The sequence below is a fragment of the Anser cygnoides genome, chromosome 6, assembly GCF_040182565.1.
Source record: "Anser cygnoides isolate HZ-2024a breed goose chromosome 6, Taihu_goose_T2T_genome, whole genome shotgun sequence".
Taxonomy (NCBI): Eukaryota; Metazoa; Chordata; class Aves; order Anseriformes; family Anatidae; genus Anser; species Anser cygnoides.
The window spans coordinates 5278356-5292638 of NC_089878.1; the positions used below are offsets into that span (position 1 = coordinate 5278356).

The 14283-nt window shown below is 45.2% G+C and overlaps 1 long non-coding RNA gene across 2 annotated transcripts in view; it reads right to left on the reverse strand.

Annotated features, from left to right (window-relative positions):
• Positions 1 to 13074, reverse strand: part of LOC136791049 (uncharacterized) — a 30125-nt gene extending 17051 nt beyond the window's left edge. The window contains exon 1 of one of the 2 annotated variants that reach the window (XR_010832175.1): positions 12351 to 13074. This is a non-coding gene — a long non-coding RNA (uncharacterized lncRNA). Of the gene's footprint in view, positions 1 to 9156; positions 9487 to 12350 lie in introns of those variants that run through there. The other variant, XR_010832174.1, reaches the window with a different exon arrangement.
• Positions 13075 to 14283: the final 1209 nt, after the last annotated feature.

A 14283-nucleotide genomic window follows, 5' to 3' on the forward strand; every position in this document is an offset into this window, starting at 1 on the left:
TGGGCCCACCAGCAGTGTAAATCTCACGTGGTTAGGAAGAAGAGCACTCATACACGCTGTTGCTGGAAAGATGCTACTGAGCGTGAGTCACCTCTTGACCTTCTGGGTGGATGATTCACCCGATTCACCATCAGCTCACCCTCAGAAAATGCTTCTGAACTATTTTGTTGACCCAAGGGTGACGACAGCCCTCAAGTACAGTTAGTGACCAAATCAGCTCTGGCTTGACTCCCTCCACATCATACCCTCAGCATCCACAGCAAAGCTTCTGGATAACGGAAACAACCAAACCAAATGGCTAAGCTATAAGACAAATATTTAAGTTGGAAAAAAACTCCTTTAGGTTGCCTCTAACACCTGCATAATTTTCTCTTGTTGCCTAATTAACAGCACTACAGCATTTCCTACATTTAGGAGAGGAAATACTATAGATATCAATGCAACGTTAATTATTCACAAAGCCTGTCAGGATTTCAACGGTGATGAAAGTAACACAAGTCCATTCACAGGTGCTGAGAAGAAACTTCCATCACAGTTCGAAAGAAGTGAAACAAACTTCTATTCCATCATCGAAAGTGTGGGGCCCTTAAAGCCAGACTTGTCAGCACCTTCGGGGCTCATTTACTGTTAAGCAGTGACTGGAAATAGTTAAATACACTTGCCTGAGCTCACTTCCAAGACAGTTTTCCCAACAGCTAGTCTACCTCCATGCCTTCTTGACCTTCTTCAAGAGATTACTTCCAGCTCTTTCTAAGCTTTCCTTGGAGAGGATGTTCTCCAGCATTCCTTCCAAGTTACACGAAAGCTGAATCAGATGTGACTTACTGCCATGACTATTAGCTTCCTAGCAGCTCCACAATTCCTTTTAAAGGCCACCCAGAACAATCACCTCTTTTTTTCTTCCCCCTCAGTGGAAGAGTAATTAGCACTTAAACCTTCAACACGTGTATGCCAAATGCTGTGGTTGTGTGAGCTGCATGCTCATCAGCTGCCATTTTACACTGCTAATCCAAAAAGATGAAGTCATTTTTCCTCCATGGTCACCTCCACATAACCTTCTTGGCGAGCTTTAGTTTACTTGGTTATTCGCAGCGAAGGGCTTGTGCATCTCAGCTGGCACTGGGGTTACACAGGAAAGATGCTGATCTAGAGCCGCCATCGTTTCCTTCTGTAGTATCATAATATCTTTGTTTTCTGCAGAGGTTGTGCTTTCACATTAAATACTGTCTTCCTTTTAATGTTGCTTAGCACGATTTATCTCTATATAAAATGATTACTGCCTTGAAAATATTTTTTCTAAAAAACAGCAGCCAATTCTTAAAAAAGTGATACCTCAACTTCCTCTTCTCTCTTCAGCGAGCTATGAATTAAAAGCCAGTTCAGGCACATGTAACGAGCTAACAGCATTTACTCAGCAAGGAGAGGAGAGAAACCTGGAACCATAGCAGTACAAACGTTTTTGTGGGGATGCAGCAGAGGGTGGGAGCCCCCATCTGCCTTTCCCCAGGAGGGGAGGAAGGAGAGCACTGTCCACATACCCTGATGCGGCATTCTCCATCTCGCCCACTCCAGCCCAGCACCATCACCACTGTGGCACCACACCCTCCTTTTTTCTGGTGGGTGACAGCTGAGGAGACCGTACATAGGAACTTCAGTTGCGAGAGCCTTGCTTGTCACCTTGTCACGCTGTCACACCGTGAGGGAACAGAAAAGCATCTCCCTTCATCCACGTATTTCTGAGATTATTTCACAGCAGATTCAAACTCAAGTCCCTCAGCATCATGTTTCATTCAAGACTGTTCACAGCCATCAGAAACAAGAAACCAACACAAAACATTACGCTTCAGAAACACAGCTGGAGTCAAGCAGACTGAATGCAAGCTTCAGAACCTGCTCTAAAGGCCGTGGAGCTGATAGCAATGCAAATACCCCCCCGACTTCAGATGGACAAAGTCCCAAGGGAAGTGCAAGCTAAGGGCTGACCTGCTTGCCTGGTAGCAGAGACCAAGAAAGGGAGCTGCAGCACAAATCTCTTTGGCGCATCAAGTTACAAGCACGTCCCCCTAGCACTGCAGATGCCACAGGGAAGATGAACACAAGGCCTGGCTCTCCCAGGTTTGTTTTTGCTGAAAGCTGCTGTTATAGGGAGACTCTTCTGCTAAGCTGATTTTCCCCAAGTGTTTGTGGTTGATTGAGTTTACAAACTTGCACAAAATCTTAGCATTTCAGAGCATCCCCTTGCACACCTCCTTGCTAATATTTGCCCATTCCCTTCCCTCTGTCCCCAGCCACTCCACGGGTATCAAAGCTTTGTTGTCGGACTCTTCCTTCATGCTCTAGGCTCACAAACAAACAGCATCTTTTGTTCTCTCCCCCCCCCCGAAGACCAGGACACACAGTACAAACTAAAGCGCTCACACAAATATCAAGCTAGCAGCAACACAGTCTCACTTTGTGGCTCCGCTGAAGTGTTGTAACCTATCAAATCACAGTAATCTGGCACCTTAAGATTGTTCCTTTAGGCTCAAACACACTGTTCTGCACAAATGCTAGACTGCACCTCCAAAATACACATAATGTAGGTACGAAATGTGGTACAAACTTTTTTGTTGTTGTTTAAATCTCTCTCATTTCAGGGAAAAAAAAATCAAAACTGTTCAGACAATTATTTATGATAGCCTAACATCTTTCTTTAAGTAGGAGTTTGAAGGAGGTTGCCAGTCCACAGTTACCCTTCATTAAAATCCTGTAGGGTAGCATGGGAATAACTATCCTTTAGAGAACAGATAAATTATACATACCAATGAAAATTCATCATAAATGCGAAGTCCGGGTTGTTGTGTTTTTTCCTCAGTTCTCACAGCATCTTTTTAGCCTGTATAACACACAGTATGTGTGGTTTCTATTTCTTAGGGGAAAAATGGTTTGTTGACTATGACAGGCTGTAATTAGACTGTAATATAAAGCAAGGACGGTGTAACGCTTTGTGTTCATGCACTGTGCATCACAATGGGATGTCATTCTGGGTTGCCTGTTCCTTGTGCCTGCCATAATAACCATCATTAGCAATACAAGTGGGTAAAAGCTCTTTTCTTTGCAAAGTCAGCCTACAGGTTCCATAAAAAGAAAGTGATATTAGACTGACCCTGCCAAGCATTTGGGATCTACAATGGGCATGCTTGTTTTCTTCCTGAGCTAAAGCTAACCCACCATAATAGGTTCCGTGCAAGGACAGCTCCAGGTCAATCAGGTGTAACCGCTGGGCTCTGCAGAGTGGTAGGTGTTCCTGAGCACCCTCACCACTGACAGAAAGCCCCAAGACAGAGGTGCAGGTAAGATATCACAGGATATGGGGTCCAGACAGCACACAGGGAGGAAAGAAAAAAGAAGGGGGTTTCCAAAAAGTGAGTTCCAAAAGCATTACGTCTGGGTGACGCAATTCAGGCTGGATAAATGTCAGACCTGCATACAAATCAAACCAGTTTTGAAGATGCTCCACCATGAGGCATCCTGTATTTCCAGCTCCCAGGCAGAACAAGTATTTTCCAAGCTTCCAGAATTGAACGCAGCTGCACAAGTCCGGTAAGTCAGTTCAGCTTGCAAAAATACAAGTCCATTTTTTATTTTACCCAGGCTGGCTTCTACTTAAATGCTGATTCCAAATCCCTGAAAGTGTTGAAGATACAAACAGCTGCCCTTTCTGAGAAAGGCCACAGACATTTCCGGGTGTTTGAAGCTGTTGAGAGACTGCTACAGAAGTATGCAAAGGACAGAGTAGTACAGCAGGTACGATGAGGGGAAAAAATTAAAAAAATCAGAGGTACTGTGGAGGAATAGGAGACGACAATGCCAGATCATAGGAGAACACATAGGAGCAAGACTCCTATGAATTGACCCATGAAAGACCCCAAAAGTGAAGAGAAGGGTGACCTTGGTCATGCAGGAATTCAAAAAGAGGACAAGTGACAAGGTCACACAGCAGGAAGCTCAGCCTAGCTGAGTATTGTCTGAATTGGAGGGAGATTTTGTGTATATTAGGACACAAGAGGGAAAGAGGATGCAGCAATCAACAAGGAGATGTTAAAAGAGACTTTAAGGGGGAAAGAGAGAAAACAAACGTGAGCACAATACGTGGCATCTGAGCAGGGTCTTCTGAGAGCTTCCCAGGACCTAGTGAGGAGGCTGATGAGGAAATGACTCTGCCAGGCTTGCTGCAGCAGTTACACTGCTGAGAGATACAGAGCCATGCCCAAACTGTGAAAGCTCCGCAATGCCATTTCCCACCTCTGGCTTTCTTTGCTTTCCTCTGTGAGTGGCTCCCATTTAGATGCTGCGATAGAGCAGGTTTTGCATTTGCATTTTCCAAAACAAGTTGATGGAGTTATTTTAAAAATAAATAAAAGCTTTCCTATGACCTTGGCTGGAGAAAGCCCACAAATTACTTCTGATATTTGACTTGACCACTCGTAGGAAACAAAGAGAAGAACATTTCAGCATTCCTGAGCCCACGCACATCAGTGGCAGCAGCCTGGTTTCTCCCAGGTTTCAGCTCCAAGGGCTAAGCCTTCCAGAGAAGCCAGTTCAATATGAAAAGTTGCTATATAAACGGGAAATAGAATACCACACGTGTCTAATTACTCTTCCTCTGCTGCCCTAGCAATTAAGAGCAATAGTGAGTGAGAGTGATGTGTGGACCGTCACCTTTGTGCTCTGTGTGCTTTCTCAAAGGTTGATTTCACACTCAGCACGGCACATGGTGCACATGAAAACAAAGACCTCTATTTTTCCATGGCAATGACGGCTTGTGAAAGCCTTGCAGCACTTTATTATAGCCTCTGTCAGGGAAAATGCTGCTGAAACATCCCCAACATATCAAGTCCAGCACAGCCTCTCTCAGGGAAGATCTGCAAGTCTCTCAGGAGAACAGCATGCATTTGGTGGTATACTGACGACCCCCCTTTTGTTTCTGAAAGGCAGATACAGGGATCTGCCAAAATTTAAAAGATGACAAACAAACCACAACCAAGCAAAGATCTGAAAGACCTGCAGAAAATAAAACCAGTCACTGAGGCAGGGATTTTTCCAAGGGAAATTAAGTGGGACAAACTTACTGAACAGGAAAATTGGGACCTGGAGTACTGTGAATATTGCTGTCTCGCTGCGACCAAATTAACTTTCCTGTGACTTAAAAGAGAGCTGACAACTCCATATGTGATCCAAAGTAACTTCATATAATGCAGGTTCCTTAATTTATTTCCACTAAGGTGGTCATCTGCTGTAGATTGCAGGAAAGCTGGTGGTCTTTGTGGAGGACTCGGGCTCCAAGCCCAAGACAGATGAAGAAGCAAAGCTTTGTTTAATGAGTTTAGTGCATCAAAGGAGGGTGTACTAAGTATATTTTCTATTGAAAAACCTACTGCCTTTGTTCAAGGAAACGTAAATGGTTTCATTTCTCTGTGGCAAACAATTCACTTCCTCCTTCTATCAAAAGGAAGTTGCGGGGATTTAGGCAGGAGGAGAACATTAACCCCAGTGAGAGGCCACCTCTGAAATACACCTACGAGTCACTCATGGGTGCCTCGGAAATGCTGGTTTGCTGCTTGACCTATTTCTAGCTTAAGTAAGGAAAAAAAAAGAAAAAACACATTGATTTTGCAAGTAGTTTTTCTGCAGAATAAACTAAACCCAACCCAATGTTTATTTGGCATCCCAGGGATCTGTTAGGGAGGTCACTGGTGAAGGTACAGAGATTTAGAACAGGAGATAAAGAAAAATGAACTTGTTTTCAGTTCAAGAGGTTGATACTTGCTAAAGCTACCCACCTGTGCTAGATTTCCCTCCTTCTCTCCCTTCCTGCAAGAACTTGGTAGATAAATAAATCTTATAAACAGCGCGAATGCCCTCAGTGAGGAAACTGCTCTCTGCTAACTCTTTAGAGAAGAGCTGAGCTCTCACCAGCCCCTCAACAGGCAACTTGGCTGAGACCTCCTGCGGTGGCTGTGTGTGCCAGGCTGCATGGAGGTAGAAACCCACAGGAGGACACTGTCCACCTGACCTCCACGCAGACATCGGTTCTTGCAGATTGCAGTCAAAGCTCTGACCTTGCACACTTGTTTCTGCAAAAGGTAGAGCAAGACAAGCAGCAATGGCTATCTAGAAGATATGTCATTTCCCAGGCGCAGCGCTGCTGGGGATTGTGTTTGCATCAGGTGTAAGTCAATAGGTTAAGCACATGGACACATTTAAGGTCTCATGAATTAACTCAGGATCACAGCACAGACTGCAATCACCTTAGAAAGAAGATAAGAGACATCTGCCCACACAGATGTAAAGTGGGAAGCAGGAGGTAACACTGTGACAACGCCCAGGATTTTATTTATTTATTTATTTATGTTTACCTCCTCCAGAAGATGATGAATGCAAGAACAGCCAGACTGGGAGAGAGAAGATATCTTTTTGGTCCAGCTCCCTCTCTCTGACCATAGCCACCTCATAGACTGGGAAAGCACACCATGAAGCTCCCCCAAAACATTTAACCCAAGTTTCTGAGGAACTGAAGCCTCCCTCTAAGACACGTGGAGGACTGGAAATGCCAACATGCCTGCACACACCCTGTGCGAGGAAGCACAGGAGGTAAAATGGCCTTTGAGGCCTATTGGAGGCAGCAAGGCCTTGAGGAGCAGCTTGAGGGCAATGAGTGCCGCTGAGAGGCCTGCAGCAGAGGTGGCACCAGGGCAGGCGGGCCTGGCTGCTCAGAGGCACCCTGTGGGCGTAGGACTTGGCATCGCTGAAGCCATCTCCTCTCTCTCCCCAGAGGAAGGCACTGCCCCAACATGGGGCACGTGTAGGAACGCAATGAAACAAGAACCTGAAGGACACGGTACTCATATTTCCTTATTTACCTCAGGAAACCCAGCTGTTGGGATCCGTCCCTGTTTGACTCAAGGAAGCACTAATGGGGCAGGAAAAGATCCTCAATTTGCCATGAAAAAGACTGCAAATCGTACATGCAGGCAGAATTGGGCCAGGAAATTCAGCTGCCGTGAATGTAGTCCTGAATGAAAGAGAGGAGGAAGCAAAGCAGCGCACTTTCACCTGGCTCCTGCTAGGACACCAGCAATTATGTACACAGAAGCATTAAGTGTAATTAGGCAGAGTGGCCTATTTTGTGAGTTACAAAAATGAAGCGAGAGTACCTAAAGTCAGCTTCTCCTGGAACAGAGCAGGGAGAGGGGTTACAAGCAGCAAACACCACCTGAAAAGCATTGGTGTCAGCTCACCACGCTCTCCTGACAGGGCAGTCACAGGAACATAGGAATCCACAAACTTTGGCAGCAGAACGATTGAAGATTTTGTAATTTGAGGTCTTTACCCATGCATGAGGCCAAAATACCTGATCAGCACCTTACAATCAAGCCAGCAGGACTAACATATCAGATATGGCTGCTATTGAGAGCTAAAGAGGAATTTCAGAGGGGAGAAACAGCAGCTTCTCCTTAGCCAGAGGCTGTCTGCCAGTAAGGAGGCAATGAAAGAATATCCAAGGTGAAAACAAAGGGAGCTAGCTGGAAAATCCCCCTTCACTATATGAGTGAAGAGTGCTGTCCTAGCAGGAAAAAACGGGGAAAGAAAACAAGAAATCACTATCTCCTAAACAGATTTTTTTTTTTCCTGAGCACTTCTGACCCAGTAGCTCTCCCTGAAATACTCCATCTCAGAAAACAGAGCTATAAAGTTTGCAAGGGAATTATGCATCTCACCTAGGAATGTGAGGGGAGTGATGCTAGGAAGAAACAGAGACTATGTAGGCCGTGTTGATCTCTCCAGTTAACTGCTATGCAGGTAAATCAGTGGTTATTTTTGAATTAGATCTACACCTCAAGAAAAAGTGACTACTACTCTCAAAATAATAATGATAATAATAGTAATGTAACTTGAATATAAAAAAGGAAAAAAAAGGCAGAGAGGCATGAACCCACTTCCAGTAGACACTTTGCCATCATGCAATGAATGCACAGAGTGACATTTTTTTCCCCCTACTGAGGTTGGCTCCTGGGTCTTCATGCCATTCCTGTGCCCTAGTGCTTCCTCACAACCTCATCGGTTAACCGAGTCTTACAGGGTGACCAAGACCACCTTCTCAAATTGTACTGGGACTGTTAGTGCTGTCCATAGAGAGACACTTATTTCTGCATCCTGTAGCAAAAACCTATCGGGGACGTTAAGAGAGTTTTTCAGTTGTCTCCATGACTGTAGCTACCATGTGCCCAACGCTTTGATTGTTTTTCCTGTGGAAGTCACAAAGGCTCAAAGGCATTTTTTACCCCCTAAGAATGAAAACAAATCACTCCAATCAGCTGCCTTTCTTGAGGTGCTACAAAGCAAACTACAGTAGAAATGTTATCATTTGTAACAGATTTAGCCTGCAGGACAAAGTGTTAATTTAAATTTTAACATTTAAAAATAGTTTCCTGTGACACCATGTAAATGCAAGGTATGGCCAGCACAAGCAGACCCAAACTGAACACAGTTATATTGCTTGGAGTTATTTATTTCTGCATGTGATGACTACTGACAAAACCTTGCCTCATTACTCTCCTATGGCCCTGCATGAATTCAGGATGCTAGAATGGCTCTGAGAAAGACACAGAGGATACAAGAGATATTACCATCCTAGTGTCATTGCTACAGGAGGAGGTTCTGCTGCCCAGACTGCCTCCAGAACTGCTTCCTCCAGGGCAGCAGCTAGGCCAAATTTTGCCAAAACCGAGCAGATTTTCAGCAAGCCATATCCCCACCAGAAGCTCTAATTTCTCCAGATGCAGAGGCTTTGCCCTGTAGAGATACTGCAGCTTCCCAAATAATAGGCTTTGCTCCTCTTCCCTTGCCCGCAGAAATGATACTTTCCTAAAATACTGATGCTTACCTAAAAATATTCAGCTTTAGTCCTGCTTGGCACAGAACAGCTCAAGCCATGCAGTTAAATCTTGCCAAACTTACAACAAACTGAGAGCAATGTCCAATTAGCAGCAATCAAACAAGCTGCCCTTTGAAACAGAGCCACCAAATACCAAAACAAAAACAGCCAATTGCTTTATACAGGCTGAATACAAGTGAGAACAGAAGAACTGAGCACAGCACTAAGATGCTGCCTACCTTGTGCTTGCTTGGAAAACAAAACAGGAATAGGAGAGGCCAGGAGTTGAGCACTGAAAGGAAGAAATCTTCAGATGCTGAGAAGCAACAAAGCAAGGTTAGCTCAGAAAAACAGCAGTTTCTCTCCCACTCCCAGTTTAATGAAAGGACACACAGTCAAGGGAAACAGAAGAATATCTATCCTAGCATTTCTAGGTTACACGTAGCTGGGTGTTCCTCACACCATGATTTATTTGCCCATGCTGTGTCTTCCAAAACGATCACACTGACCACATGCTGCCTGCCATAGCTGGCTGACGTCCGAAGGCTACTGCCCTGTAACAGGGTTGGATTTTGGGCAGCATAATCTTCAGGGAGGTAATGACACAGGAAGAGGGAAGTAGGGGAGAAGAAGCATGAATGACCAGCAGAGCCCAGGACAAGTTTTCAGGCCTGACATTTAGGAAACTATTTCTAACGTGAAGTAAACCATATCTAGGGGAGAGGAAAAAGAAAAAAAAAAAAAAAGAAAACACATGGAAACCCTTAGCGTTGGTCTTACAGACTGGCTTTCCAGAAAAGCCAGCTTCTAGGGCTATGGGCTCTTCTCCCAGGTGGCACATCCTGAAAAGATGAATCATTTCCACAAACGGGCTTTTAGCTGAATGTGTTTAAACAAAAAAAAAAAAACCACAAACAAACCAAACAGACACCAGAACTAAAAAACCCACCCCATAAAAATACATATATGTCCAGGAAAAACTGTCCCAAATATCAAAGATTTGTCATATCATGAATTTCTTAAAATAGAGGTTCTTTTGTAATCCTATAAACGTAAGGAATCATGGCAATAGTAGGTCAGTATTAGAACAAAAGGTGTTTTTAGCTTCTTTACCTGCTTCAGTGAATCAGAGTGGCTACTGAAGAAGGTGCAAAGCATTTGGTCTTAAGTGTTGTACTTTCAGAGCATTAATGGCAACAGAGACACACCACAAGCCACACTGCCTGTGATACAGTTCAGGTTCCACAGGATCCTCCCAAATATTTGCTGGAAGTTGCATTTTAGTCATGTTTAATTCCTTTTTAACATTTCACAAAAGACGGCACTGCCTTCCTCTCCAAGCTGCTCCCAGCAGCCCGTGGGGAATCGTCACACTTACTGATGTCCTTATTTAACGCTTCAGTCATTCCTCACACTCCTTCACAGAAAACGTCAGGGCTTTGAGACAGGTCCACCAGCAGGTGCGCTGGGACTCCGGCATGCTGTGCAGGAATACAAACACCAGCTAATTAAATCTATTGTTAAAACAATTTGTTTCTTGCTGGGGCTGAGTCATCTGGAAGTGTTTGAACAAGGCAGGTTTCATTTCTGAGGGCAGACTGCCATCTTCACTCGGGGGCTCCTCACCCTCTTCAAATTATTTTAGATTTCAAGTTCAGATCAGGAGCAGAGTAAGAAGATATATTAAAATAATAATTAAGTTAAAAATCCAAGGGCAAAACTCTAACCTCTCCCTTAGCAAGAGCAGTGTTCAGCAGGAAGATCCACAGTTTAGCCTGCCTGTGTTAGTTCCTTGAAAAAATGAAAGCAGCAGACAATGAGACCAGCAGCATAGCAATCATAAAGGTCTATTTCTAATGAACACCTGCCCCCAAGAGGGCATTGCGTATATGTACTTCACGGCTCCCAAGCACCCACCACCTGTATGGTCAGCAGGGCATGGGCACGCCATCGTCCTTCCATCCCAGCTCTGCCTGTAAAGCAAGGAGAACGCCTCATTCCTGCTTTCCATGGATTTATTTTAGGAATCTTTTTAGGGAAACTCACAAGCAAGCCAGCAGCTCAGTTTTCCAGGAAACAAAGCAGCGAATACAATGCAAGGTCTTCTGCATAAAGACACGCTCTGCTACTCGTGAGACCAGATCTGTCCTCGCTGCCCAGTAACCAGCCCCATCTCACTGGGCTGATTATTCAAGCACCTTCAGGAAGCGTTTGAGGACGACTTCAGAGCAACTCATGAGAGCAGCCTCTGACAACTTCCATACCATTGTAACATAGCTTCATAGCCAGAGCCCTTCACCAGCAACTTTCCAACTCTGTGTACCACAGACTGTCGTGTCCTAATTACAGGCCAAGTTCTGCAGTCCTTAATTGGACAAAAATTAATTACAATGTGCCAGACAACTAAACCTCTTTCTGAATACATAATGCTCTCTGATGAGGTTCTACACAGACAGGTAAGTAAATCAGCGTGAGGAAAAAATTTAAGTGGCATTCATTTGGGATAGTTAAACCACAAAACACTTACCTGCTTTTCTAACTTAATTGTATTTGGCTTTAACTGTCATAACTTGATGCAGTAAGAAAAGCTTCTGATTTCCAAACTTTTCTCCTGACCCCATCACCACACAGCTCCAACGTCATTTCCACCGACCCAAGAGGTACTTGCTGTGTTCAGCTGTGTCCAGCAGTTTTGGGGCTCTTCACTTCAAGTCTCACATCCCATGCGCCTCTGATTACATCCGGACTTATTAATGGTCTTTATTAGCTTACTTAGTAGGCATGATTTTGCTCAACTATTCTCCCCACCGTAATGCATTATTTTGCTGTGAAATGTATTCTGAAATGCACATTTGAAGCAGCACACAAAATAACTATAGCAGCGCTTTAATCATATCAGGGGACAAAATAAACACACTAGGAGACAATGATGGTTGCAAAGGTAGACCCTGACAGTGCAACTTCATGTCAGATACCCACGTGGGGGTGCATTAAAGATGCTGTTTAAGCGACTGCAGGACCAGAAGGGGCCACGTTTAACGACACTGCTACCTCAGAAGTCTACCAACACCTCAATCAACATCATTATCAGGGGCACATCTTTCCCCTGGTTCCCCATCCCCTCCCACTGCTTATTGTATACCATCCTCCTCATCCTCAAAACAAAGTTACCCAGGGGCAGGGGGCATCAGGCTACCTCCATCACAAACCTCCTCAGGCTCTGCCAAGAGCCCCCAGCCCAGCTGGGGAAAGGGTCACTGGAAGGCCCACAGCACAGGCCGAGGACAGAGGTGGTGGGCAGCAGCCTCCTGAACAAAGGCACGTGAGGAGTGATGCCTCCAGCCAGGCTTCCCATACTGAAGAGGAAAAGCTTGCTTCCCTATGCAGCTAGCTTTCTCTAGCTCCGATGAGCCATACATGACTTTCCACTCACCATATGGACAAATGCATAAGATCTCAATCTTCCTCCCTCTTTCCAAAAGGGATTTTGGTGCAGCCCTGCCAAAGGAAAACCCCTTACCCCCAAGCAACCAGCCTGCACCATCCCTTTTGTCTCCTACTCCAACCTCACTGATTGCCTTCAGGCGTGAGACTCTTGGCAGGTGAAGCCCAGCAATGCCAGCTGCAAGAGCATGTTTGCAGACCAGCCCATTATCCCTTCTCATCCTTCACCTCATCTGGCACTCACAAGCTGCCCAAGGGGTGGTGCTGTGGCCCATTGCCACACGTCAGTTCCTTCTGACTGCTTGCATCCTAATTCATATCCCCCACACAGTTTAAAAGCTTATTGGCATGAAGAAATGTTTCTGGCACCCAGGGAGCGCCAGGCTCTGGGTTCCCTTTGGTGTCTAAACAACCTTGGTTAACCAAATGAACGTCCATAGAGTTTTCTGTTTGGCATTCATCTCATTCTGCTGAATTTTTAAGAAACCTCTTATCAGTCCTTGCAACCAGCCTCACAAATTTACTGTGTTTTAACACAATATAGGCAAGATCTGATGGCAAACAGATGTGGGGATCACATTAGCTGCTGAACACCAGATCTCCTTATCTACTAAGCGGGGGGAAGAATCGTAGCCAGAGTATTTTAAGCAAACACCAAATCCCAAAATCAGAGGAAAGAAAGAAAAAGCAGCACGTTACCAAGCACAGCATTCTACCTACAATGTTGTTTTCTCCATTGCTAACGCTGCTGTTGCTGCTGGTAAGGAGCTGTGAGACCATGGCAAATCCAGGCTGCAGCTGTACGTGCACACACACAGCTTTCACAAAGCACTCGGAGGTGAGGCTTTGCACTTAGCTGCTTTTGCTTCTGTTCCTTCGATTTTCCAGGTCGGTTTAATAGCAGCGCCTAAAATAACCCCACAGACAGTTTGATTTTGCAGGAAAGGATTGAGGGCAGCAACAGTACTCCAGCTCCCAAGTCAGCTTGCATCCAGTATGCTTTTCATGGGATCTGCCCCATTTTTCCTACTGCTCAGACATCAAAGAGGCCAGACCTCAACTACCTTTAAATAGGTCACTAAATAGAGCTTGGCAAGCGAGGGGCAAATAACATCAGCAGCAAAGTGAGAGCACCTGCCAACAGAATAATGTTCTTTACTGGTTATGTCCCACCTGTTACAAGACAGCCTCACCTTTGTTTGTTCCCTCTGGTGCTAATACCTAGAGGTTGTGATACAACTCCAAGGTACCTGCAACATTTGCACCAGCCTGCAGCACCTGAACAAAATTCCCCACAACATTCAGATGGAGGAAAAAAAAAAGCAGGTTGCTTGTCATGCTAAGTACTCTCTGTGAATATAAAACAACTATATCTAAAAAATAATATATGTGTATAAATCAGAGATTAAAACAAGTAAAGCTAGTGTTTAAAGAGCCCCTGGACAAAATATCTTTACTTGTATGGAGACAGAGGTATTTAAAGAAATCTCAGGGGCTCCATGTAAGTGCCAGGGTTGTTCCACACTTTGTAACTCAGCCTCGTGGTGTAAGGTATGAAACTGTAGTTTGTTTTGGCTTCTAGGCCATCCGCATTAACAGGGGTCATATTTTGGTACGCTTGTGCCGGCAGGACCCGCGCTACGTTCAGCTGCGCTCATTCACACGAGAAATCCCTGCCCAGAGATGTCAGCCCGTCAGCAGGTCTGAGCACACGTGGCAGCTCTGCCCGTCCCCTGCCCGCGCCGGCGGGACTCCCTGCAGCTAGTTGTACCCAGCTGGGTCAGGCCACAGGCCCGGAGGCTGCAAGGGCAATGAGATCGCAGGGGAGCGGGAACGTGGTCTGGGGCAGAAGGTTGGAGACCTCCGAGGCTAGGTGCTCCACGCTGCGTAACCGCGGAGCACTCGGGACCCACGGAAGGTTA